General features: G+C 43.5%; 1 protein-coding gene across 1 annotated transcript in view; it reads left to right on the top strand.

Moving 5' to 3' along the window:
* Nucleotides 1-26,525, top strand: part of TECTB (tectorin beta) — a 230,403-nt gene that overhangs the window by 671 nt on the left and 203,207 nt on the right. The gene's annotated exons all lie outside the window — the stretch shown is intronic.

Here is a 26,525-nt window from a genome sequence, read left to right as displayed (position 1 = left end):
CAACTTTACTTTGAAATGCATCGAAGGGAAAGGTAGAACATATGCTCTGCTTGAGAGGCCACCTTCTGATGTGTGTTTTTGAGCATGTGTTGCCTAAATGTGTCTGTTTTTTTGCCTCCTATTTATGTACATGTGCAAACGTATTTGTGTGTATCCATCGGCATGTGTATGTAGGTGTACTACAGTAAAGGTGTATTCGTGTTTCTGAATGTGCATCCGTATGTATGTGCTTCAGGTTCTTAGGTGTGTATGTGCCTAATGTATGTTCATCTATAACGCCTGTAATTGTGCGGGTGCACGAAAAAACCAACGTTTTGGTATTTATGTATGCATGTGGTCAAATGTGAGTGTGCATGCACATGCTGCATGTATGTTTTCTATTTACATGTATGCAATTTGTGTTTGTTATGTATATGCACGAGTGTGCATATTTGCATTTATGTCGGTGTGCCTATTTCGTGTTTTTATAAGCGTGAGTGTGTGTGGGGTGGAGCTGATGTCTACTTGAATGTAGGTGCGTAAAAAAGGCCCTCGCAGCCCCGGGGGTGCGGGGGTAGGGTGAGGAAGCGAGCTCCAGGGTCACCCCTCGGCACAGTACGCTGTGAACGGACGACAGGCCCCCGAGTCCAGGGAAAAGCCCCACCACCCCCCCTTCCAAAAAAGGGTACTTTGCAGAGGTTGGGTGTGGGGAGGGTTTCTTTGAGTGTTGTTACGGAACTGCTTGAATGGACGAATTTAAGCCTGTAAGTGTGTTTGAATGAAAAAAAAGAAAGCAGAAATAGGCAAAGAGAGAGAGAGTGAGAATGAGGGAGAAAGAGAGAGTGAGTGTATGAGAGAAAGAAAGAGATAGCAAAGATTTATTTTCCACAAATTGATCTGTTCCCTGTGTCTGGTTTCAAAACAGTCACATGAAATAATTAGACAGAACCACCACGGCAGTGGCTAATTTCTGGTGAAAGTACGTTTCCCAACACAGCTGAAGCAATTTCATCACAAATGAATGGTAAGCTGGCGCACAGTCCATGCTGCATTCCTTTTTAGTTTTCACAAACAAATTTGCGAAGTGGGAGCCTCATTGTGAAAAACTGAAGAGCAATCTCCCCTCGTGCATGACGTGCAAGGAATTTACCTGTGGAGGCCATTGTTTTTACCCTGCTGAGATCTCGGCCCGGGTCAAGGACATAACACAAGCTCTTGTAGCCCTGCAATGTAGACGTCTCCCCTCCACCTGCCCCTTCAGAGGCCCCTTCAGCCTTTCAGGGGGCCCCCAATCAGACCAAGGTCAATGAATATCTGTGAGATATGTGAGAATAAGGTCTCTTCCTTATATTTTGCAGGGGAGGCCCCATCATTTTGCATTACACCACTGCCCCAGTGAAAATATGCGCGTGGGGTGGCCCGCCTTATTTACTTTGAACCTCAGGATGCATCAAAGGCAGCAGGCCTGGGGCACACAGGTCGCCAGGAAATAATTGACTACAGGCAGAGCTATTGGAGGATGAACTGGTGATCATTTAGCAGTTTCTCACCACTGAATGGACCTAGGGAATTTTGAGTTATATGGTGTCAGAGAGGCCTCTGGCAGTTTTGGGTACCCACATAGGGGTAGACTTCACTCATGTCCCCAACTCTGAGCTCCCAAGGAAAGTAATACTGCTAGTGCTTGTTGTATACTAAGACTTACGAGCAGTGGCGTAGCGTGGGGGGTGCGGGGGGGCCGGCCGCACCGGGCGCAACATCTGGGGGGGGCGCGCTCGCACTCGCGAGTGCTAAAATCCACGGTTAGGGGGCGCAAATTACTTGCCTTGCCCCGGGTGCTGACAACCCACGCTACGCCACTGCTTACGAGGTCCTTGATAAGAGGCTGTAGAAGGCACAGTGGTGTGTAGACTGACAGAACAAAGCCATCTCAGTAGAAGCTTTCACACACGTTTTTGTCTCATTATATTATTGAGAATGATAATTTATAGCTAGTTTTACACCTATAAAACTGGTCACTTGCATTTTACTAATGAACATTAAGGCAAAGTAATTCTGACTATTGAGCATCATCCAGAGATGCCTGTCTTTGACTGATAGATTGAAGATGAGTAGCAAATCACTAGAAAATGCACGTGTGAAGTGTTTATCATTATGCAAACATTTTTAAGCTTGGGAAAAGTTAATTGAAAAGAAAGGGTTTTGAAATGTATTAGTACTTTATGTTTCGTGTTGCAGACGTAACCCCCCAAACTCTGTGCCCACCAAGTTAACCATCTCACTTGTGTTTATTGATTTTAATTTTGATTGCAAGTTACAGTAGGGGTAGTGGCTCTCCACGTGTGAATTTGGATCCTCTTGGATTTTGCTTTACATGTGCACATGCAGTGCAAACAGGTCGAAGAGAATGTTTACTTTCCGTGGTGGGTGACATACATATACACACCATTTATCCTATATCCAGCAGAACCATGCACTAGCATTGTAATCTTTTTAAAAATATGTTCTGTAACCGTATTTTCTTCCAGTGGGTAAGGTGTTCTGGCAACCAGTGGATTATCAATTTTTTTTATAGTGGATTAGTTTACAAAATCCTACAACCTTAGATTAGACATATTACTATTTCAAAATTATATACACATTTTTATTAATTGCGTTATTATTTCATGTTAATACAGATAGAGGCCTACAATCGAGATCGAAAACACATCTAGCCAAGAAAAAAACAGCTCAATGTATTAGTCCTTTTTACCTCCCTTTTCACGCACTGACAAGGCATAGGTTAAATAACATTTAATGACATACAGTATTTATTATCCAGGTTAGCTAGTATGCTGTTATCTAAAAACCCATCACAGTCTACTTAAAGTGCCACATAAGAAACCAAAAGCACAATATACTCGTTTCACATCCCTTAAAAAATGACAATGTTGAACTATATGTTACACATATGGCACGTCAGCTGGGCAAAAGTTGTCCCACTTTCTAAGCTTTGAAACTTGAAGCCATGTTCCACTTGCGTAAAAAAAGAAACAGCATGCAGGCTGCTCCCAGGTTAGGCGTCAAGCTGACATATAGATACAGCTGTTAATTCTTGCAAAATAGGTTTTCCACAAAAGAAACATAAGATAACTACTGATAGAGAGGTTAAGTGTATTTATTTTTTTGTTAAGCCTTACTAACCACCCAAATGGTGGCCACAGAGCGCTCAAGGAGTGGGAGGAAATGGGTGATCTGGGTAAGTTATTGGTATTGTAAGTCCCATTAGGCCTTCCGCCCTAAAGTCATTTCATATTCCCACTGAAGAAATCATAATTTCAAAACGTTGTGTGTGCAGAAGTCTAATGCTCACTTGTTTAGGATGGCCTAATTTTTTAGGTGTCTGACCTGTAAACAAGGCAATCTTACCAATGCTTGGATGAAAAAGTGTGTTTTCAAAGTGTGAGGAAGGCCTACATAGACACTTCTATAGTAGTTCAGGCAGAACATGGCGCTGTGAGGACGAAGGCAATTTTCTCCAAGCAGGGTAACAATTGAAAGATCCCATTCAGTTGACAAAGGTGGAAAAATGCAGATTTACAGACCGAATGAGAGATCACTTTGAAGGACACATTTAGGTTCTGCACTTGACTCACTGGGATAGAAGGGGAGCCTAGATCTTCGGACCAAGGGATTGAGAGAGGGAATCTGCTGAGAAAGACAGGGAGCAACATTTAAATATCCGCACTATTAAGCTATAGCAAGCTATTCAGCATCCACAGGTGAATGTGATCAAGACAATGGGAAAACCATGGGCTTAGGCATGTTGCCAGGGTTAACTCTTCACTTTAGCTACAGCTGAGTGTTTTCATTGTAATTTGGTACTCAATCTCATAGGAGTTAAGGATGGCTGTCAAGAGGGCCACATGAGCATTAAATAAGATGGGAGACAAGACAAGGCCTCGAAGAACATCTCCTGGATGTTGATTGTTCTTGAGAGGAAAGGGCCCACTTTTACTTGATGTGTACGATCACGCCAGCAGTAGAAGAATTATGCCTCCAAATGATCTAAATATTAAAGATCGACAAAAATGACATGAAGAGTCAGCATATCGTTTGCAAAGAACAGGACAGGGACAGGCTCACACTCCAACCACAGAGGGAAAAGCCTTACACTCAAACCTCGGAGAGGAAAGCCTCACAATCCAGCCAAACTGATAATACAAATGTTTAAAAGTAAGGTGAAACTATGCAGCCCTTTCCCATGCCCAGATTACTTTAATTGTCTTTCTATAGTGGTTTGCCCACAAAGTACTCTGAAACCATGTCCCATCATCCAGTTCTCTTAAAACATGGATAAACCTGCACGGAGCACCCGAATGCAGCATTTGGTTGAAATGATGGGTTGACTGATGTTGCCAAAGGCTTTGGACAAATATTGCACAATGCAGAGGAGTTCCCAAATGCTCACATGTACATTTTTCTATAAGGGCAAGGGACCATAAATTGTATGTTGGTTACATCCCCTGCCAAAAACTACTCCGAGCCTTCAGAATGTTCTTATTAACCTTTAAAAGCATCCTCAAATGCATTCATATTGTGTTGGGAAAAACATTTTGAGAGCATATAAGGTGCAGAGGAGGGCCAACCACAATCCACGATATCATTTTACTTCAATAAGTGATCACCTCTAGGCCAAAGGCTGTAGATTTATTATTCCCCAGCACCATCTTCTGAATCTTGGCTGCATTCATACTTGCCTCACAAGGAATATAATTACTGTTCCTCACTGAATTTAAATAATGATGGGCATCATATGACTGACTAACACGTGCGACCTATGTAACATGGCTCATAACTGGCACTGAATCACGATCTAGAGCATTCTCAATGCCTTTAAATAGAGCTCTCCAAAAAAAGCTGGTCTTTCCTCTCTTGGATGATGTTTTACTTTAAAAAAAACTTTATTCGGCGAGATGCCAGAAAAGCATAGATAAAATAGGCACATAAAACCATGAAATAAATATCAAGAATTAAAAATTGCATGAATGCTATGAAAGAAATCACAAACAGCGAGGTCGTTCAGCGATCCTACAGAGACTGTACAACTAAGATTAGATAAACAAGTGTCATAGAATTCCATGGCTTAAAAGCAACTCAATTGGCTGGCATGAGACTCGCTTTTTGCCTAATTCTCCACATGTATAATAAGTAATGGGATAAGGCAAAGGCTAAGCGTTGTTTTGTATCTGATTTTAAGATACGTAAAGTCTCTGCGTACCTCCTTACTCCAAGGTTCCTGCAAACCGAATGTTAGAAATGGGGTCTTTGGTTGGCAGTCAGGTTACCCCCTATCCAAGCAAGGGCCTTCACTGTAGTCCGGGTAAGTCACACAGAATCCAAATTATCCTGTGTCCACCCTCTGGTAGCTTGGCACTGAGCAGCCAGGCTTAACTTAGAAGGCAATGTGTAAAGTATTTTTTTGCAATAAATCATGCAATAACACAGTGGAGCACTACAAAAGTACACCACACAGGTTTAGAACAAATAGAGAATATTTATCTGAGTAGATCAAGGTCAAAACGATCAAGATTTGATAAGTACAAGTTGAAATATCACTTTTGTAATGATGAGTTTTAGGTTCTTTAAAGCAACAATGGTCTCTTTTAGGTTCTTTAAAGCAACAATGGTCTCTTGCAAGCACAAAGTACCTGGTTTGCGTCAAAATTACACACACGAAGACCACAGAGGAGGAGATGCATTGAAAAAGGTAGGTATGTGTCAGATTTCCGGGTGCACACAGACGATGCGTCAATTCTTTTCCACGCGGCAAGGGCTTTGCATCGAATTCCGGCATGCAGGCTTGAATCCTCTTTGGGTTGCAGGGTACTTGGATGTCCAGGGAACGATGCAGAGAAATCCTGTGTGTGCAGGGCGAAGTCACAGGAACTGCGTTGATCTAGTGGGCCATGCGGGGAAATTTCTGTCACAGGAAACCGTTGCATTGATTCCTCTTGCAGGAAGTCGTGCTGCATCATTCTGGGTCGGTGATGCGTTGATCTGTTGGGCCATGCGTCGAAGTTCCGGTCACAACGCTGGAGCTGCATCAATCTCCACTCGGGGGACCGGGCCGTAGTTCCGGTTTGGCATGCAGTGATTTTCTCACTGCAGGGCAGTTTGTGTGTTGATTCCGGCAGGCTGTGCGTCAATTTTCACCGCATAAGGAGTTCTCTGCAGAATTTAAGTCTTTTTGGCCCTGAGACTTCAGGAAACAGGAGGCAAGCTCAATCCAAGCCTTTGGAGAGCCCTTCTCAGCAGAGCCAGAGGGCAGCAGGGCAACATCAAGGCAGCAGTCCTTTACAGCAAAGCAGTCAGGTGAGTCCTTTGGGCAGCCAGGCAGCTTCTCTTAGCAAGTTCCGGTTCAGACTTTCTTTCCCAGGGGATATCTTGTCAAGAAGTATCTGAGTTGGTAGGGTCAGGGACCCAATTTATATATCCAAATGTGCCTTTGAAGTGGGTGAGACTTCAAATAGAGGCTTAGAAGTGCACAAGGTCCCCTTTTCAGTTCAATCCTGTCTGCCAGGGTCCCGATAGGGGGTTTTGCAGACCATTGTGTGAGGGCAGGCCACTGTCCTTTGAGACCTATTCAGGATGCAGATGTATGCAGGTGTGACTGAGCAACCTGTATTTGGGGTTCTCTGAGTGAAATGCACAAGGGAGCATCAACCTAACCTAGCCAGATGTGGATTGTAAGGCACAGAAGGATTTAAGTGCAGAGAAATGCTCACTTTCTAAAAGTGGCATTTCTGAAATAGTAATATTAAATCCAACCTCACCAGTCAGCAGGATTATGTATTACCATTCTGGCCATACTATATATGACCTGTTTACCCCTTTCTCATGAGAATCTACCACTCAAACACTTTATGCGGGTAGTCCTAATGTTAGCCTATGAAAGGAGAAGGCCTCACAGTAGTGTAAAAAAAATTTAGGAGTTTTTCCAACCCCAGGACATATAAAACTCAAACGTTTATGTCCTGCCTTTTACCTACACAGCACCCTGCCCTCTGGGTTACCTAGGACCTACCTTAGGGGTAACTTATATGTAGCAAAAGGGGAGTTTAAGGCTTGGCAAGTACCTTGAAATGCCAAGTCGAATTGGCAGTGAAACTGCATACACAGCCCTTACAATGGCAGGCCTGAGACATGGTTAAGGGGCTACTTTTGTGGGTGGCACAACCAGTGCTGCAGGCCCACTAGTAGCATTTAATCTACAGGTCCTGGGCACATTTTGTGCAATTTACTAGGAACTTACCAGTAGATCAAATATGCCAATTGGGTATGAATCAATGTTACCATATTTTAAGGGAGAGTGCATATGCATCTTAGCACTGGATAGCAGTGCTAAGGTGTGCAGAGTCCTAAAACCAGAAAAAACAGTGTCAAAAAGTGGAGGGAGACAGGCATAAAGATGGGGATGACCACCCTAAGAATGTCAGGTCCAACAGCCTGATATTGTCTTAACTTTATGAGGGTAGTCCTAATGTAAGCCTATGAAAGGAGAAGGCCTCACAGCAGCGTAAGATGAGTTTTCGGAGTCTTAAACTACCAGGACATATAAACTACACAGGTACATGTCCTGCCTTTTACCTACACAGTGCCCTGCCATATGGGTTATCTAGGGTCTACCTTAGGGGTGACTTACATGTGAAAAAGGGGACTTTAAGGCTTGGCTAGTACTTTTAAATGCCAAGTCGAAGTGGCAGTGAAACTGCACACACAGGCCTTGCAATGGCAAGCCCGAGGCATGGTTAAGGGGCTACTTATGTGGGTGGCACAATCGGTGCTGCAGGCCCACTAGTAGCATTTAATTTACATTCCCTGGGCACATGTAGTGCACTTTACTGGGGACTTACAAGTAAAGTAAATAAGCCAGTTGGGTATGAGCCAATGTCACCATGTTTCAAGTGAGAGAGAGCATTTGCCCTTTAACACTGATTAGCAGTGGTAAAGTGCGCAGAGTCCTAAAACCAGCAAAAAGAGTGTCAAAAAGTGGAGGGTGGCAGGCGAAAGGTAGGGGTGACCACCCTAAGGCTGTCAGGTCTAACATCAGAGCCATTTCCTTCTGCCCATTTGATGGGTTGGGAAGAAGAACAAGGCATGTCCTTCGGTTTCCTCTTTAGCCCTTAGCTGGGAAAAGCTTGGCTGTCTTACTTCGACATGCTCCCCCATTTGATAGTGAAGGAGGCAAGTGGGAAAGTGCTAAACCTAAACTGTGTCGGTTTGATCTCATCCAAATACTGCTCAAATACAAAATCATCTTTAAACAATAAGAATAAGTCAGTAAGACTACCCCAAACAACATGCACCTGCGATTGGCACTATATTTACCCTTCCTATATTTCCCCTTCAGATATGATTTACTAATTACAGTAGCACCCAGAGGATCATCCCAGAAGTTGACACACCCCATCTTGAACCGCGTGTTGGTGACATACTGTAATCAAGGGAGATTAGATGAGCCAATAATGCCCAGGACTTCCTCAGGCCCTTCATGGTACGACATGAGCTCCAATGTAGACCATGTGCGTTTCCAATAGAGGAGTGGCCTGAATCCTATTACGTTGGAAATTGGGCGGAGGCCCAAGTCCAACCTGAGGGGTATTTGTGGAGTACTTATCATAATCCTGTCAGTTGACCCAAAAAGCAGTTCTCCACAACAAGTAATTTACCTGGGTCCTTGTGCCCCATAAGTCCACACCGAAAAGTGCTGAACCTAGTGCCTACTGTTCATAGATTTGCATCACTGGGGACAAAGGATGATAAAATGACCTATGCAAAGTTTTGGTCAGAACCCCAGTGTTTTGCAACAGTTTTATCCTGCGCTTATCAATATGGCATCGCCAGTCTAGTTGCTCATTAAGTGTCAACCCATATACTCAAATATCTGCACTTGTTCTTAGGGAATCCCTAATAACCTAGGATTGGATTGAGGGGAAGGGCATGGGTTTAGTACCATGCACTTTGTCTTTACTACATTTATTTCCAATCCTCTCTGACTACAAAATTTCTTGAAACAGTGTAAAATGTTCTGCAGCCCCATTAGTGATTTAGATAATAGTAAAGTGTCATCGGCAAACATTAGGGCCAAAGTCCTAATGTTGGCAAGGCAAGGGGCATCTCCATCACACATGGTCAAAAAGGAGATTAATCATTAAACTTGAAGAGGATCGAGCTAGGACACACCTCTGCTTGACTCCTTTGCTGACAGTTCTATCAGCTCACCCTTTTGGCCACAGTAACTTGAGCATAAGTATTGCTATGAAGCTTCATAATAATAGTCAGAAGTTCATTAGAAACCCTCATTGCAGCCAGGACCTGCCAGGGAGTTGGCCTAGGGACCAGATAAAAAGCTGATTGCAGGTTGACAAATGTGACATAAGTTGCCCTCCATGCAGGACCACTGTTTTCCAGAAGATAAGTTGTAGTCTAAAAACTTGATCCACCATGCTATTACTCTTCCGAAAATCTGCCTTCGAGTGGAATAGTAGTTCTTTTTCATCCATCCAGACAAGTAACTGGTCAAGAAGAATTCCACTAAACACTTTCTGTGTGCTGTCAATCAAGCTTATTGGGTGATAATTACGTGGGCCTGATGGAGATGCTTCTTATGGATAGGATTTATCTCAGCCCCTGCCTAAGCCAGTGGAATTGGGGCCACCTTCAGAATTGAATTAAACAACATTAGAAGGTAAGGGCTCCAAACAACAGGTTATCCCCAAAACAGATCCCCCGGGATTTTGTCAAGCCCTGTGACTTTGTTTGGAACCATCTTGAAAATGTCTGATCTCACGTCCATCACTGAGATCAGTACTGTCACTTCTGTGACCTTTGACTTCTTCCTGCTGAATGGTTCCCAGCCTCCCCTACAGGTGTAACAGTGCATTCTGCACCTTGCACAACATGTAAGTTAGGAAAGTGGGCAACCCAATCCCTGATGGGAACATTAATCTCAATTGGGAAAAAACCTTCCTTACTTTCAGTGGAAACCATGTTCTAAAAAGTACACTGATTGCATTCCCTCGCTGCTTTGAGCAAACCCTCCCATTATCTCAGCTCCCACTCCTGTTCTGCCATTCTAATAGACTTCTTCTGTGCTTCTCTTTTATCTTTCATAACCCTTTTATCCTGTTGTTGAACAAGTCATGAGGTCAGACCTGGCCATCCTCCAAGCTTTGTTGTATCAAGATTGGAGAGGTCTTCTCTTAGATGTCCTTTTGATTTTTGTCACAAAAAAATCTTTTAGACGTGTAAAGAGAATATTGTGGATTGCGCCGACAACATCTAAGTGGATCTCCTGGTCTTTATTCCAGACCTCAGCCGGAAGTTTCTCTAAAGTGTGCACAACAAGCCTAGATACTTATGTTGTCTGCCCATTTGAGCTGGCCATGAAGGACCACTTAACTCTCCGCCTATTGCTGGAGAGTTGTAACCTACGGGGGAATGGCTCATCTACACTGTCCCTATCACTCCCAGCAGGGAGCTCAATGTCTAGCACCAGAGCATTGTGATCACTATTTCCTAGCGAGTACCACCATGTCACTTATGTATGACCTCGCCCTCACATCCACCAGAATGTAATCAATGAGGCTCCTGCTTGGGGCTCGATTGAATGAGTGCTTCCCTTTCTTATCAGAGCGTGTCCTATCATTCCCGGCTCACAGACCCTGGTTCATGGTTAAAGCATTGTTCTGAAGTGCCAGAGGAGACCTCCTCTTAATCGGTGGGATCCTTAACTTAGGAATGGACCAGGCAGTATGCTCATTTTGTGTTAGTATGATTGTGCTAGCATCCAGAGTTTCAAACCGGCAATTAAAGTCCCCTCCCACAAACATCAGCACCCCCCCCGGAGCAGTTTTCATATGAGAATTCAATAACTCAACAATTGGAGAAGCACAGTGGGAGCCACCTGGCCTTAAATAGATGTTATATATGTAGGCCGAAAAGAATGGAAAAACTAATAATACATAGAGGATATCCTGGGAGGGACCCTCAATTTCTCGGGCCCTACAATTGAGAGCTGCGCTAACCCAAGTTACTAAACCCCCGATAGTCTTCCCTTTCCTTTTGTAATAGCTGCTTTGCTAAAATTAACATATCCAGAATGAAAGACAGACTTGATAGACCATGTTTCCTGAAAGAGACAAATCAAGTGTGAATCTGTAAACTCAGCCCAGTCCGGGGACTCAACTTTAGAGGCTAAGCCAGCTATATTCCATGATAACAGTTTCACATGGGAATCAGAATGTTTAATTATGGGATCATCATAGTAGTTGGGATCGGAAGACACAATCCTACTGGTAGGGGTGGGGACTTGCACAGGGGTTGCAGAGATTACATGAACATATGCACCCTTGACCCCTTGGCCACTAAGAGCATCCCCCATTGGTTTGTTGGCCTGACAATGCTCATCTAGAACCTGTACTACTGAGTCCTCTAAGCTGCCTAAAAGTCTTGGAAATTCCAGCCCCATGGCCATTTTATTATCAGCAGCAGTCAGTGACCCACCAGGGAGAATTACCATTAAGCTCTGTCCTGAAATCATGTGGGGCCTTTGCAGCTCTGGAGCTGCAATTTCAAAGCACAAGTCACTCTGGTTGTATGACTCCCTGACCACCAAACGTAGTTACTACAAGGCTGGCCATGGGAGGTGGAGCTTTTTGAGGAATAAGTCAATCTACCCCCCCCCTAGAGCATCAAAGCAAATGAAAACATGGATTTCCATTGGGACAAGTTTGCTGGCTTGTTCATTTGTAACAGGTGGCACCCCCTCCCACAGTGAGTTTAACTGTTACAAACACCTGTGATGTGCCTCTAGACATAATTAAGTTTATAGAAGTAGCCCAGTGGTAACAGAACAATGGATGATTCGCCTTTCCAGCCCGCTAGGTGATTAAATAATAGACTTTGCAATACCCGATGGGTTCTGAAATTAACCACTATGCAATCAGCCTGGCAGTCCAGCAGTCCTGGGCCCAAACAGCCCACCCTGCTAGTAAGTAATATATCCTTAGCCATAGAAGGAGAGAAGTTCCTATGTCGGATCAGCCACTTCAAGCATTTGTTGGTAAGTTTCTCCTGGTCTTCCCTCTGGTTCTCATGCAGCCGGGAACATCTGTTACAATGATCACGTAAGGGCAGGATGCAGGCAGAAGTTTTATTATAGGTTGCTTCTGATAAGCAGTGCATGCTTTCATCATATGGGAAGGCTTTCCACCCCTTCTCCACCATGTTGCTCCCTTTATTTCCTAGACCAGAAGCATCATTATCAGTGCTTTGGGGACATGCTGTCCCTGGCGATCCAACGGGCGTCGAGGTGGAAACAGAACTCTTTTTATCCAGGGTTGCACACTGTTGGGCAATTAAACCTTCTAGTGGCAGTCTTGTCAAGTGATTTGAAATATTATCACGAGGACCAGGAATTGCTGAAAAGGAAGGATTAATTGGTTGGCTCTGCCACTGCTTAATGTCCCCTAACCCCTTCTCAATAGCTGTCAATCGAGCCAGTATCAGGGAAAGTTCTGTTAGCACAATGTCTTTTATCTTCACAGGACATGCCTCCATTATATCATTCACCCATGATGGAGTGGGCTCGGGCTAATTGCTTTCTGAGAAGCACAGGTCTAGGAGGAATTGTCTGTGCTGGTGGTCTTTGTAGGCAGGGTGAGATATCTAGACTGTTTGGAATTTTTGATAAGTCATTGACATTCCTTCAGGCGTGCTCCAATGGCAAGGGGAACTGGATTTGGGCTCTGGGATTGCACTTGGATATCGGTGCATCCTTGGGGAACACCTGAAAGATTACAATTGGTGCAGGACTTGGATAGATGAACATCTGGGGACACAGGGGGACCGTCATCAAGAGGCGCCTCCTTTCCGTTAATGCAATTTTGGTTGAAATAATCCCCACTGCAACATCCAATCTATGTTCATTGTGAGAGGTTGGGTAGGGGTAGCGGGCACCTGAAGCCTTTCTTTTACCCCTGTTCAGTGGGTATTTTAAAGCACATGGTCCAGGCTGAAGGCAGGAAGTGGACTAGAGGGCTGTTTACAGGCCAAACCAGAATTCAGGCTATATAACGCAAACAGGACAATTTAATCATTAATCAAATGCACATTTCAACAGTCACCCCAGGAGCACTGGTACAGAGAGTGGGCCCAGTCCAGTCTCGTCCAGCCGCAGAAGGGCCTGCCCTTGGCCCAGTCTTTCCATGCTTGTCCCATGCGCATCTTGTTCCACAGGATGTGTAAAGCACTGTAAAGTGTGTGGCATGGGATTGCAGGCTGCAGTGGCTCATCCTTCTCCTGGGGCATAGTTGAGCTGTGAACTGGGACAGGGAGTCCCACAAACACCAAACACATGATGTTAAACATACATTGCCAGCTGCACACTATTTTTCATTCTATATTTGATCAGAATTTTCAGTCTTTGTTTATACCTTCTGACAGCAGTCTCTTTATGATGCCTGTCAATAAATGATGATCTCTTGAAATGATGTACTAGATCATAAGCAGCTGTGAAATTTTGTGAAATTACCAAAGCATGCTTCAAATTTCCAATCATGTTCCAACACTTTATTATGCTTGGTTTTAGGCAAATAATTAGTCTATTCCCCAATATTGTGCAAGATGGTCACTTGCCAGATACAAACATAGTTGAAATGTATTAACAGAATAGAAAATTATGCCTGACAAGAAAATATAATTTATAACGGAAATTGATGCACCTTGCACCAGGTCTATCCTCTTCTGGTTTTCCAGTAAGGATTGCCACATTGAGATTCAAACAGGAAAGATAGTTGACTGGTGTACTTGGACAAAAACATTACAAAGTGGGACCATTGATGTGAAATGTGTTGAGCAAGTATTGCACACAGAGGAGTCTGAAAGAAGGACATGGACCAATCAAGCAATAATTTCTCACATTAGATAATGAAAGCTTGACAAAATAAAAATAAGGGGCTGATTGCCATGTCCGGGGTGTGATAAATAATAGGCCTGGGCACCAAAATAAAAATTGCCCAATTTAACATACTAAGGAGCTAAAAAAGTGTCCCACATTTACATATCAGGCCAGTTTTGAACTTATAAATGCAAGCTGTATGGGTATTTTGAAAAGTAGTGGAGATTGAATGCTTTTGTGTTTGCCACAGGCAGTGCTTGCAATAATATCAGACAAATAAACAGTAAAACCAGACCTACCTGGCTATAAAACAAGTCTGAAAAGTGCTTAATGACCCATACATTATCTGTCAGACCAGCCCATTAGGCAGTTCCTGACTGTCCCTATATGCCAGTTCAATCCAGCTGATTGCCAATGAAAGTAGCCACTTCATAATTAAAAAGTCTATATTTCTATTTGTGGAAATATGCTACCTTTTGGAAATTCACCTAGATGTATACCCGGGAATCTGTGAACTCTAAGTCATATTCACCCACCTAACTCTAAACCAGTAGATTTTTCACCAGTGAAAAATGTACAGTTGAGGTACAAAGATATCTTAACTACTTTTTCTGATAGATAATCCTGAACTACCATATCCCTAGGAAATATGGAGGTGATTTTGGGGTTTTCTCATACCCATTCTGCACATTCATTTAAGACGTTTTTATCTCAGGTGTGCAAACTGGGGAAAAATCAGATATAATACCTGTAAAGTTTGAAACGGTGGATGTTCACTGCCTTGCCAATTTTTTTTTGCTAAAGAGAACTTTCATATTCCCTTACCGCCTTTAAGTCACACTAAGTTTATGAAGCAGAATTTTAATATGCTTTCAGACTTTTTCTTATGTAAAATTCAGACTTTCCTAGCTTTAGTAAAGGAAAGTCTAGATTTGATTAAAGAAGCGGAGGCGAGTATTATGCTTCCTTTTCTTGCTTTATTTTCAACATCAGCCAAGACAAAGAACAAAACTACATATCCCATGACACATAGCGAATGATGTAAATGATGAGGTCATAAAGAATAACCAATGGAAAACGTCCAACCACAATAATTATCTTAACTGCGAACAACAAGTCCTCTTTTCTTGCAGGAGCAGATCAAAGTGGACGGAATAAAGGAATAATGATCAAAATAATAGAAAAAGCCATTAATAACGTGAAAAGGTCCTTGGCAAAGTCCAGGGAAGAAGGTGGAGACGACTTCAGGTGGACATCAGGACATCCGGAAAGCATAGTCTGCTGAACGTGGGAGCAACCGGAAGATAGATCTTTCTGAGGAAGGGTCTTTGACACAAAAGCAGCGTGTTCAAGATGAAGCGGTTGGTGCAGAGGAAACCGGCACTGGAAAAGAAAGGGTGGGTTAGAAAAAGCGGTGGGATAATACTCGCCTCCGCTTCTTTAATAAAATCTAGACTTTCCTTTACTAAAGCTAGGAAAATCTGAATTTTATTACAAGAACGGAGGCTCCTATTATGCTTGTTTAAAGCATATTAACAACAGAATCAGCCATTGAAGAAATAGGTTTGCAATAAAACGTCTTAAAAGTGGAAACATTAGACCAATCTGCCGATCTAATAATGTCCTCCAATCGAGCTCCAGCCAAAAGAGCTTTAGAAGCCATAGCACCTCTGGTCGAATGTGCTCCAAAAGAAGCAGTGTCAATACCCGCAAGGGCCATGACCCATCTAACCCAGCGAGCAAGGGTAGGAGAGGAAACAGGTTTATGAGGTTTAGAAAAAGATATTAGCAACTGGGAAAAAGAGGACATTCTTAAATCAGCAGTTCTAGCAATGTAAGCTTTTAAACATTTAGCAACACATAGCTTAGGATGTGAAGGGAAGTATGGATAATGAATGACAGAAATGTTAGTCTTAGTTCTTCTATGAATCCTAAAAGACACATTAGAAGGAGAAAACTGGACAGAGGATACATCCAAAGCTCTAACATCAGAAACACGTTTCAAAGAAACTAAACATAACAACATAGTTAACTTTGCAGACAGATACTTCAAAGAAAGCGAATCATTATCAAGCCAAGAATTAAATAAATCCAAAACCAAATTCACATCCCATAAATATGTGTACTTAGACGTCGGAGGATTAGAAAATCTTACTCCCTTCAAAAGCCGACACACCAAAGAATGTTCACCAACAGGTTTGCCATCTATTCGGATATGCTCGGCAGAAATGGCAGATCTATAAGTATTCACCGTTCTGTATGCTTTCCCTTGGGAGGCTAGAGAGGCTAAAAAATTAACGATTAAAGTGACATCGGCTGAAAGGGGATCTGAATTCCTGTCCAAACACCAGCCACACCAGGCCAACCAGGCCGACCTGTAAACCTTAGATGTTCCTGGGGCCCAAGACTGGCGGATATACTGGGCAGCTTCTTCCGAAATTCTGGGGGTTCTCCAGGCTGACCCGAAATTTTCCATGCCACAAGGGTTAGAGATTGGTTGAGAACCATATCGTGAGGACGACCCTCTGGATCGAGGAGAAGCTCTGGAAACGAAGGAATCAGAACCGGGCAATCTATTGATAATTCCAGAACTGAAGGAAACCAAGACTGTGTCTGCCAAAAGGGGGTCACTAATACTAGGGAGACTCGTTGACGACGAACCTGGGCAAGGACTCTGGCTATCATCGCAAAAGGAGGAAAAGCATAATTTAGATCGGGAGACCAGTCCTGGAGAAAAGCGTCCGTAGCGAGAGCCTGAGGATCCGGTCTCCAGCTGTAAAACTTTGGGAGGTGAGAGTTTAATCGTGAAGCGAACAGGTCTATTGACATGATACCGAATTTTGAAGAAAGATTGCTGAACACTGAAGGATGAAGCTGCCAATCGCTGGAGTCTTTTAGATAGCGTGAACACCAATCTGCTATTGTGTTCATTTTCCCTGGTAGATATTGAGCCGTGACCGACAACTTCCGAGGGAGGCAAAACTCCCAAAAGCTTTTGGCTAGATCCGCAAGGGGCTTGGATTTCGTTCCTCCCAGATGATTGATATACCTTACTGCGGAAACGTTGTCCATCTTTAAGAGAATAGAGCAACTTACCTTGTCCTTTGCGAACGTCTTCAGAGCAAAGGAGCCTGCAAGCATCTCTAAACAATTTATGTGCAAGGCAGACTCCCTCTCTGACCATACGCCTCCAGTCGAGACTTTGCCACATCTCGCGCCCCAACCTGTCCGACTTGCATCGGATTCTAATACTAGATCTGGGGCCGAAGAGAAAATAGCTCTTCCGTTCCAGGCTTCCAAATGATCGAGCCACCACCGTATCTCTGCACGAGAGTCTTGATCCAACAGGACTATATCCGAATATTGAAGACCTTTCCGGAGATGGCGAATCTTTAACCTTTGAAGAGCCCTGTAATGCAACGGACCTGGAAATATAGCCTGAATGGATGAGGCTAAAAGACCTACAATTCTCGCCAGAGACCGAAGAGAAATATGGGAAAGTCTGAGGGTTTGTTGTAATTCGCGTTTTATTCGCGTCACCTTCTGAAGCGGTAGAGATAGAGATGTAGTTTGAGAGTCTATGAGAAAACCTAGAAACTCTACTTGAGTGGAGGGAACCAGAGAAGATTTCTCCAAGTTTACCAGAAAACCAAGGGACTGTAACAGGTGAAGGGAAATATGTAAGTGTTGTAACAGGGTATCTTTGTTCTGAGCCATTATAAGAAAATCGTCTAGATAGATGATTAATCTTATGCCCTGGCCCCTTAAAAAGGCTACCACCGGTGTCATTACCTTTGTGAAGCACCAAGGAGCCGAAACGAGCCCGAATGGGAGAGCTTTGAACTGGAAAATCGAACCTTCCCATTGAAACTTAAGGAATTTCCTGTAAAAGGGATGGATCGGGATTGCAAAATAAGCGTCTTGAAGATCTAGGCGGACAAACCAGTCGCCCTCTAACAGAATGTCTCTGAGATGGAGGATAGTCTCCATTTTGAAATGGTTGTAAACTACGTAGTTGTTGAACAGTCTTAGGTTTATAACTGGTCGAAACTTTTTGTTTTTCTTTTGAACCAAAAATATGGTACTGAGAAAACCTGAGGGGTGAAAACATGTCTGTTCTATCACATTTTTTTAAATCAAAGATAAAATTTCCAAATTCATCAGACGGAATTGTTCCTGAGAAAATCTTAGAGGAGGAGGTGGGGAAGTTTGGGAGGGAAACTGATAGAGATCTATACAATAGCCCTGAATGGTTTGGAGAACCCAAGGATCCGCGGTAATTCGATACCAATTTGAAAGAAAATGGGCTAACCGACCTCCCACCGGAAGATGGCCAAAATTTAAAACTCTTACCTGAGACTTGTCCCCCTCTCTGACGGTAACCTCTGGTCCTGAAACCTCTCCCTCTTTGAGGATAGAATTGAGGTTTGAACTCGGGGGAGTAGAAAGAGGAGCCTCTGAAGCTGCCACCACGGTAGGTGAAGCGGCCGGTAAAGCGGCTCCTTCCTTTACCGGCCCTGCCAAAAACCCTAGAGTTGAAAATCTTCTTCATCGAGGATTGAGCTTTATCCAGTGTTGTAAACGTAGAAACATATCTACTAAGTTCTTTGATAAACGAGTCTCCAAAAAGAAGACCGTTAGCCTGCAGCCCTTCCTCTCTGGACGCCAGACTGCCCAATTTAGGTTCTATTTTGAGCAACAGACTCTTTCGCCTCTCCTGGGACATGGCAGTGTTCGCATTTCCTAATAAACAAATTGCCCGTTGGGCCCAGTTGGACAAAGCATCAGGATCAATTTGTGTACCCTCCAGCCTGGCATCTTCAGCTAAATCAAGAATTCTGGTTAAAGGACCAACCAAATCCAAAAGTTTGTCCTGACACACGGACCACGCACGATCAACCCCTTTTTTTGGATCTTTACCTAATTTTGAGAAGAATAATAGCATATTAGGATCTATCGCAGGAGTGGAGGTTGTACTGTGTGACAGGGAGGGACGGGGACATTCTGATCGTAATTTATTTCTTGTGGCTTTATCCAAAGAATGTCTTAAGTGACATAAAACATACTCCGCCACATGATCAGAAGGAAACCATTCGGTGGAATTTAGGTGGTGTATTAAAGTGGGGTCAAACATTGGTTCCCCCAGAGCATCGAGAACAGTATAATCATAAACACGAGAAGAACTCGAATCAAAAGGAGAAATTTTCTGCCTTTTCTCCAAAGGCCCTTGCCAGAGATCGTCAGGATCCTGAGTATCATCCAAATCTGCACCATTACAATCCATATCTTCATCAGTATCCCTCAACTGCGTTATTTCAAGAGGAGAGGGATCCGTTTCCACCGTATTAAGCTCCTTACGGGGGGAAGGACCAGCAGCCTGGGGAGAGTCATCAGCGCTTGACTTCGCCTGAGCTTTTGAAAAGGTGCGTTTTTTACCCCTGATAGATTCAGAAACACCAGAATTTTGAACGGAATTTTTTTAAAAAGATGATTCCAATTTTTTGGACATTTATAACATAGAAGTAGAAACAGCCTGTTGAACCGTGCTCTGAATGAAAGAATTCAAATCTGCACGCAAATTGTCCAAATCCACCTTACTGGAGCTATCCTCTCCTTTTTTAGCCATTATTAGCAAAGAAGATAAATAATTAGTTAATAAATGAAAATGCCAGGCAGAAAATGCACAAATTGAAAAAGAATGCCAAACAAACCAACAGGAGTGCAGTGAGGAAAGGGTTAAGTTATTTGTGGGCGTGGAGAGGACGACCTCTCTGAGGAGAAACAAAGAGGCGTGTCTGGCTCTAAATGCCAGAGCCGGAACAGACGGGAAAGGAAAACTCCTTGGATTCCTTGTAGACGCGTGTCCGACGAGGCAGACAAAACTCTCCTATAAAGGGAGAGTTTCCCGAAGAAGCCGCCGTGCCGAGCAGCTCCGAGGTAAGCGCTGAAGTGAAAGAACGCTTACCTCAGCAGCGCGAGGCGGGAGAGCCGAACGTTCTTCAGAACGTTCGGCTCAGCCGCGATAGCGCGACGCGAGCGCTGGCAAAAAACGGTATTAAAACGAAGTAAAAGATCAAAATAAGCATTAACCAAAAGATATTTTAAATAAACAAGTAATGATTGTTAAACAATACAAAATAGTAGAAATATAACAACACACGACATATACAATTGAGGTGAGGTAAAAGGACTTATCTTGACTGCGAGCAGCAAGAAAAGAGGACTTGTTGTTCGCAGTTAAGATAATTATTGTGGTTGGACGTTTTCCATTGGTTATTCTTTATGACCTCATCATTTACATCATTCGCTATGTGTCATGGGATATGTAGTTTTGTTCTTTGTCTTGGCTGCTGTTGAAAATAAAGCAAGAAAAGGAAGCATAATAGGAGCCTCCGTTCTTGTAATAAAATCTGTCTGCGTGCATAAATGTTAGCTGATCCTCATTCATCAAAGACGGTCTGAAAATTACATCCACAGTTTTGTGTGTGTAACTTTGGTCTCAGTGAAATGCACTGGATCTTGATAATCCCAGCCCCCTGATATACCGCCATAAAAAAATTGTTCTCCAGAGATTTTCATTTTTGATTTGTGTTTTTGGATCATTAGAGAAGTAATTTTGCTTGTGTCTGCTGATCCCAGCCGATTTTTTCTGGACGACATTTTTAAAAAGGGCAGATGTTTTGCAGTGATGATGTCATATTTAAGGAACCATGAGAACTATATACTTCATTTTGGTGTCAAAGCCTAGGTTTGGGGGTTCACGTAGTCTTACAGAGACAGAAAATAACTTCTCAGAGTAACCGGTCAGCCACTTTCCAAAATGGTGGCTAGATAATAGGAAGAAGAGACAGATATGGAAATTAAACAAATAATAATGGGTTTTAATCCTTTTATACACCAAACAATATTTATGATCTGAATATAAAAACAAATGTTTATCACTCGTGTTTTAGACACATTTTCATAGTTAATTTTATTTATTTGTTTCAGCTATTGCTCGTAGTACATTTGCAGAATGTTGAACATTTGAGAACAGCATATTGACAGGGACATCTTTTCATAGCACAGGTTTTTCAAGTACATGTACTTTAGCCATTTCATAGCTTTTAACACCCCTTTGACTTATAAACATTGCAACAAATTTAAGTGGCACAATAACAACATTTGTGAATTATGGCAGTACAATGACTTGATTGTAACTATTTCAAACAGCTCACTCAACATGTGGCACAACACAAAGGTCAGCTTCCTACAATTTGTTGTTAAGTCTTGAACAATATGGCTTGTACCTGTTGCATATATCTCTGCAGGCACCAACTCCTCATTGACAATCATTCCACTTGCAATAACCCCTTCTGTGCTGCGAACGTAATGGGAGTTTTTTTTTTGTTCGTGAATTTCACGTAAGGGGAGCGATCCTTTGGCAAGGGTCATTCCCCTGGGGGGCAAATTTATTTTAGGCCCTTTCTGCCCCCGAGGGGGGCAGATCAGCCTATTTTAATTAGGCCGATCTGCCCCCAAGGGGGGCAGAAACCACTAGGCACCGTGGATTTTTTTTGTTGTTACAGATGGGGAGCGACCCCTTAGGCAAGGGTCGCTCCCCTGGAGGGGCAAATTGTATTTAGGCTTTCTGCCCGCTTTGGGGGCTGATCGGCCAATTTTAGGTGAATCTGCCCCCAAGGGGGGCAGAAACCACTAGGCACCAGTGATCTTTTTTTTTGTGCCGTCAGGCAAGGGAAGCGACCCCGTAGGCAAGAGTCGCTCCCAGGGGGGGCACATATATTTTAGGCCATTTCTGCCCCCCATGGGGGCAGATTGGCCTATTGTTATTAGGCCGATCTGCCCCAGGGGGCAGAAACCTCTAGGCGCCAGGGCTAATTTTTTTTGTGTGTTTTTTTGTTTGTTTTTTTAGAGATGGGGAGCGACCCCTTAGGCAAGGGTCGCTCCCCTGGAGGGGCAAATTGTATTTAGGCTATTTCTGCCCGCTTTGTGGGCAGATCGGCCGATTTTAGGTCAATCTGCCCCCAAGGGGGGCAGAAACCACTAGGCACCAGGGATCTTTTTTTTGCACCGTCATGCAAGGGGAGCGACCTTGTAGGCAAGGGTCGCTCCCCGGGGGATGGGGAGGGGCACATTTATTTTAGGCCATTTCTGCCCCCCTGGGGGCAGATAAGCCTATTGGTATTAGGCCGATCTGCCCCCAGGGGGGCAGAAACCTCTAGGCGTCAGGGCTAAATTTTGTTTTGTGTTTTTTTAGAGATGGGGAGCGACCCCTTAGGCAAGGGTCGCTCCCCTGGAGGGGCAAATTGTATTTAGACCATTTCTTCCCCCCTTGGGGGCAAATCGACCGATTTTATGTGAATCTGCCCCCAATGGGGGCAGAAACCACTAGGCACTGGGGATCATTTTTTTTGCGCCGTCTTGCAAGGGAACGACCCCGTAGGCAAGGGTCGCTCCCCAGGGGATGTGGGGGGCAAATTTATTTTAGGCCATTTCTGCTCCCCCTGGGGCTGGCTGAGCTACAGGCCAAAATCCACAGGTAAGCACTTTGCAAAAACACCTCTGTTTTCTGTGAAAAAATGTGATGTGTCCACGTTGTGTTTTGGGCCATTTCCTTTCGTGGGCGCTAGGCCCACCCACACAAGTGAGGTACCATTTTTATCGGGAGACTTGGGGGAACGCTGGGTGGAAGGACATTTATGGCTCCTCTCAGATTCCAGAACTTTCTGTCACCGAAATGAGAGGAAAAAGTGTTTTTTGGGCCAAATTTTGAGGTTTGCAAAGGATTCTGGGTGACAGAACCTGGTCAGAGCCCCACAAGACACCCCATCTTGGATTCCCCTAGGTGTCTAGTTTTCAGAAATGTGCTGGTTTGCTAGGTTTCCCCAGGTGCCGGCTGAGCTAGAGGCCAAAATCCACAGGTAGGCACTGTTTTCTGTGAAAAAATGTGATGTGTCCATGTTGTGTTTTGGGCCATTTCCTTTCGTGGGCACTAGGTCTACCCACACAAGTGAGGTACCATTTTTATCGGGAGACTTGGGGGAACGCTGGGTGGAAGGACATTTGTGGCTCCTCTCAGATTCCAGAACTTTCTGTCACCGAAATGAGAGGAAAAAGTGTTTTTGTGGCCAAATTTTGAGGTTTGCAAAGGATTCTGGGTAACAGAACCTGGTCAGAGCCCCACAAGTCACCCCATCTTAGATTCCCGAGGTCTCTAGTTTTAAAAAATGCACAGGCTTGGTAGGTTTCCCTAGGTGCCGGATGAGCTAGAGGCCAAAATCTACAGGTAGGCACTTTGCAAAAGACACCTCTGTTTTCTGTCAGAAAAGGGGATGTGTCCACGTTGTGTTTTGGGGCATTTCCTGTCACAGACGCTAGGCCTACCCACACAAGTGAGGTATCATTTTTATCGGGAGACTTGGGGGAACGCTGGGTTGAAGGAAATTTGTGGCTCCTCTCAGATTCCAGAACTTTCTGTCACCGAAATGTTAGGAAAATGTGTTTTTTTTGCCAAATTTTGAGGTTTGCAAAGGATTCTGGGTAACAGAAGCTGGTCAGAGCCCCATAAGTCACCCCATCTTGAATTCCCCTAGGTCTCTAGTTTTAAAAAATGCACAGGTTTGGTAGGTTTCCCTAGGTGCCGGCTGAGCTAGGGGCCAAAATCTACAGGTAGGCACTTTGCAAAAAACACCTCTGTTTTCTGTAAAAAAAATTGGGATGTGTCCACGTTGTGTTTTGGGCCATTTCCTTTCGTGGGCGCTAGGCCCACCCACACAAGTGAGGTACCATTTTTATCGGGAGACTTGGGGGAAACGCTGGGTGGAAGGAAATTTGTGGCTCCTCTCAGATTCCAGAACTTTCTGTCACCGAAATGTGAGGAAAATGATAGCCAAATTTTGAGGTTTGCAAAGGATTCTGGGTAACAGAACCTGGTCAGAGCCCCACAAGTCACCCCATCTTGGATTCCCCTAGGTCTCTTGTTTTCAGAAATGCACAGGTTTGGTAGGTTTCCCTAGGTGCCGGCTGAGCTAGGGGCCAAAATCTACAGGTAGGCACTTTGCAAAAAACACCTCTGTTTTCTGTAAAAAAAAATGGGATGTGTCCACGTTGTGTTTTGGGCCATCTCCTTTCGTGGGCGCTAGGCCTACCCACACAAGTGAGGTACCATTTTTATCGGGAGACTTAGGTGAACGCTGGGTGGAAGGAAATTTGTGGCTCCTCTCAGATTCCAGAACTTTCTGTCACCGAAATGTGAGGAAAATTTGTTTTTTTAGCCAAATTTTGAGGTTTGCAAAGGATTCTGGGTAAGAGAACCTGGTCAGAGTCTCACAAGTCACCCCATCTTGGATTCCCCTAGGTCTCTAGTTTTTAAAAATGCACAGGTTTGGTAGTTTTCCCTAGGTGCCGGCTGAGCTAGAGGCCAAAATCTACAGGTAGGCACTTTGCAAAAACACCTCTGTTTTCTGTCAAAAAATGGGATGTGTCCACGTTGTATTTTTGGGTATTTCCTGTCGCGGGCGCTAGGCCTACCCACACAAGTGAGGTATCACTTTTATCGGGAGACTTGGGGGAACATAGAATAGCAAAACAAGTGTTATTGCCCCTTGTCTTTCTCTACATTTTTTCCTTCCAAATATAAGAGAGTGTGTAAAAAAGACGTCTATTTGAGAAATGCCCTGTAATTCACATGCTAGTATGGGCACCCCGGAATTCAGAGATGTGCAAATAACCACTGCTCCTCAACACCTTATCTTGTGCCCATTTTGGAAATACAAAGGTTTTCTTGATAGCTATTTTTTACTCTTTATATTTCAGCAAATGAATTGCTGTATACCTGGTATAGAATGAAAACCCAAGGCAGGGTGCAGGTCATTTATTGGCTCTGGGTACCTAGAGTTCTTGATGAACCTACAAGCCCTATATATCCCCGCAACCAGAAGAGTCCAGCAGACGTAACGGTATATTGCTTTAAAAAATCTGACATTGCAGGAAAAAGTTACAGAGTAAAACGTAGAGATAAATTGCAGATTTTTTCACCTCAATTTCAACATTTATTTTTTCCAGTTGTTATTTGCTGTAGGAAACCCTTGTAGGATCTACACAAATTACCCCTTGCTGAATTCAGAATTTTGTCTTCTTTTCAGAAATGTTTCGGTTTCTGGGATCCAGCATTGGTTTCATGCCCATTTCTGTCACTGACCGGAAGGAGGCTGAAAGCACAAGAAATCGTAAAAACAGAGTATGTCCCAGTAAAATGGCAAAATTGTGTTGAAAAATTGGGTTTTCTGATTCAAGTCTGCCTGTTCCTGAAAGCTGGGAACCTGGTGATTTTGGCACCACAAACCCTTTGTTGATGCCATTTTCAGTGAACAAACCACAAGCCTTCTTCTGCAGCCCCTTTTTCCCATTTAAAAAAAAAAAAACATTTTCACTGTATTCTGGCTAATTCCTTGGCCTCCTTCTGGGGAACCCACAAAGTCTGGGTACCTCTAGAATCCATAGGATGTAAAAAAAAAAGGACGAAAATTTGGCGTGGGTAGCTTATGTGAACAAAAAGTTACGAGGGCCTAAGCGCGAACTGCCCCAAATAGCCAAAAAAGGCTCGGCACAGGAGGGGGAAAAGGCCTGGCAGCGAAGGGAATAATTGGAAATTCAGTGTTTACTAAAGCATCAGCAATGGTTTGGCGAGTTAACATTTCCAAGTTCATCTTATTTAATGTTGATGATCAGAAATTATCAAGTTGCAGAGGTATAGGTATCAAATGTTTGATGCAGGCAAGGTCAATTGTTCCACTCGTAGACATTTATCCTATCCTCTCACATTCTCTGACAGATAGTTCAAGATAACTGTCAAAGACAATGTGCAGTTCATGCAAGGTGCACACTGACTTTGAATGGCCTGATCTGTAGAACAGCCTGAATGACCTCTTAGAGGTTTTGAAGGATGAAATCTTGTCCACTCACAATTGTGACATAGTCCATGACAACAGAAGTTTTCAATGAGGACACCTTTTCAAAATTTAAATTCTTTATGTGAAAGTTTTTTTTTTTTTTTTGCTCTTGTACACGGTGGTGCTTCACCATTTTGGTTGCAGCACCTCCATCAAAGAATGCATTTGTTGGAACAAGATCTCGCGACAAACAGTCCTTGACAAATTCATACCTTTCTTTTGCTACATCCATCTCTCTGTGTGCTTGGAAAAGTTTTTTTTTTTTTTAAACTGTTTTGTAGCTGCTGGTTGGACAAAACCCTCACTATGGCAGTTAAAGTGTGGCAGTTTAGTTTTAGTGGTTCTGTCAAACAGCATTTTCTCTTTCAATACAAATTTCTCCTATTTCAGTTCTGCGTATACTTTTGATCCATGTACAAGACATCTAGTAGACAAGTCTTTATGTTGTTATCCACATGTTGTTTGGTCATGAAGTTGTGCAGTCACACTAGCTCAGTCATTTCAAAGGGGTTTCCTTGTTGCTGTATGAAATTAAGAGGGCTGTCAACTTGTTTATTAAAACTTTCCCCTCTCTTTCTCACAAGTTCGTGGCGAGCTACAGTTTCACGATGGTCCATTCATTTTGAATTTGTCATTTCTCTGAAAACATTGCA

This window comes from Pleurodeles waltl, chromosome 6 (genome assembly GCF_031143425.1).
Source record: "Pleurodeles waltl isolate 20211129_DDA chromosome 6, aPleWal1.hap1.20221129, whole genome shotgun sequence".
Classification (NCBI taxonomy): domain Eukaryota; kingdom Metazoa; phylum Chordata; class Amphibia; order Caudata; family Salamandridae; genus Pleurodeles; species Pleurodeles waltl.
Note: the sequence above shows the minus strand (reverse complement) of the source record. Positions and strands in the feature narration are given on the sequence as shown.